The sequence below is a fragment of the Phocoena sinus genome, chromosome 6, assembly GCF_008692025.1.
Source record: "Phocoena sinus isolate mPhoSin1 chromosome 6, mPhoSin1.pri, whole genome shotgun sequence".
NCBI classification, from domain to species: Eukaryota; Metazoa; Chordata; class Mammalia; order Artiodactyla; family Phocoenidae; genus Phocoena; species Phocoena sinus.
The window spans coordinates 22182586-22185035 of record NC_045768.1 but is presented as its reverse complement, the minus strand read 5'-3'; positions in this window follow the sequence as shown (position 1 = coordinate 22185035).

Sequence of the window (2450 nt, the reverse complement as noted above, 5' to 3'; positions counted from 1 at the left end):
TGTTATCCACTAGATCCTCTGACCTTATTCATCTTATAACTCAGTTACACCTTTTGATTAACCACTCCCTATTTTACCCAACCCTGGCAACCACTTTTCTACTTTCTACTCTATGCATTCTTTTTTTTTTGAGTCCACATGTAAGTGGTACTATACAGTGTTTTTCTCTGATTTATTTCACTTAGCATAATGTTCTCCAGGTTCATCCATGTTGCTGCAAATGACAGAAGTTCCTTCTTTTTTTAAGTCTGAATAATATTCTATTGTGTGTGTGTGTGTGTGTGTATATATATATATATATATATATATATATATATATATATATATATACACAATGCTGCAAAAAACTACCTCTTTAAATTTCACCATTTTACATTCCACCAGGAGTGTATAAGTAAATTGGTAAAATCATTGTTTCATCTTTTCACCATCACCTGTTATTTTCTGTCTTTTTTATTACAACATTCTACAGCTTCCCCTAAATTTTTCTTTAAAAATTTTTTGGGGGAGCTGCAACACGTGGTTTGTGGGATCTTATTACCCCGACCAGGGATTGAACCCGGGTCCACAGCAGTGAAAGCCCACGTCTTAACCACTGGACCGCCAGGGAATTCCCCCCAATTTTTGTTTCTTATCATCTGTATTGTTTTGGATTTTCCAGAGGAGAAGGCAGAACTCTTTACTACCTTAAAATTGGAATCCCTGTAGATCTTGCTTAACCTTTTCAGTGGGGCTGATAAAATCTGTCATTGGTGATATCCTGCCTGGTTCTTACCAGGGAATGTCTATGGAATGTTGACCACCACTTTGCTATCAAGATTTCACTGAAAAAGATTTGTACACCTGGGATATACACCAGTTCACAGAACATAAACTAAATGTCTGAGTTGTAGAATAATAGCACATGCCGGCAAAAATCATATTTTCTTGATGCAGTGAGTTGTATCAAGTCCAGTTAGCTACCTGGCAGCAGTTACGGATTTGCCATAAGCATCAGGCTAAAATATTGTGGCAAAAGTTCTAAATGCATTAATCTGAAATACTGTATTCAAAAGAGCAGTGTTTTCTTTAATACTTTATTTCAGAAATGCACAAATTGTGCCTAGATTGATAGGTGTAGTTAAAAACTGTCCAGAACTCCAGCAACAACCAATCAAAAATGTAATGGAGGGACTTCCCTGGCGGTGCAGTGGTTAAGAATCTGCCTGCCAATGGAGGGGACATGGGTTCGAGCCCTGGTCTGGGAAGATCCCACATGCTGCGGAGCAACAAAGCCCGTGTGCCACAACTACTGAAGCCCACGCGCTCTAGGGCCCACATACTGCAACGAAGGGTAGCCCCCCCTCGCTGCAACTAGAGAATGCCCGCAGGCAGCAAAAAAGACCCAACACAGCCATAAATAAATTAATTAAAAATGTAACGGAAAAAACGAACAGATGAGTCTAGATGTGGAACCATGTTATTAATAGATTGTAAAGGAAAGATGGAATATTCCGTAAGTGGTGTATGAAAAACTAGCTTGTCTCTTGGAAAAAGTTACCTATCTTACTGTTGGGCCCAAAATAAATTCTGGAAAGAGATTTAGATGGGCATGGGGGAAACACGAAGATCTTTGTCCTTCCTGTCTCCTCTTAAGGTGAAATATATCAGTGCCCACTTGGGAGGCTTCCCTACAAAGAATGTAACGTGTGATTGTGGATCTTACAGATGTTGGCCTTTCTTTGGCTGTTTATTGTACTTCTTTCTCCCTACAAGTAAGCCAGGAGTCCATAGCACTTTGGTAGCAAGGAAGCTCCTGTCTTGTGGCCTAAATTTTGTACTGGACCTATTTTTCTTCTTTTTAAAAGTTAACTTTATTGACGTATAACTTATATACAATAAGATGCATGCATTTAAATGTACTGTTTAATGAGTTTTGACACACGTCCACCCTTATGCCATCCCTATCCAAACAGAACATTGAAATCACCCCAGAAAATTCTCTTTTGCCCTTTGCAGTCAATCCCAATCCCCTATTCCCTGCTCCATCACAGATCTAACATAAATGCTAAAAGGATAAAACTTACAGAATAAAAATATGGGAGAAAAATTTCATGACCTACAGATAGGCAAATATTTCTTAGGTGAAAGACTAAAAGCACTTAACCATCAAAGAAAAAATGGTAAGTATTGTCAAAATTTTAAATATATCCTCTTGGGAATTCACTGGCAGTCCAGTGGTTAGGACTCTGCACTTTCACTGCCAGGGCATGGGTTCAATCCCTGGTCGAGGAACTAAGATCCAGCAAGCCACACAGGGAGGCCAAAAAAAAAAAACAAAACTAATATATATATATTTATAATATATATATGTGTATATACGTATATAGATACGTACATGCTCTTGACTTCTGGTTTCTGGTCCAGCATGTATTGCGCTTGGGTGTCATCAGTCTGTCCTAACAAAAAGA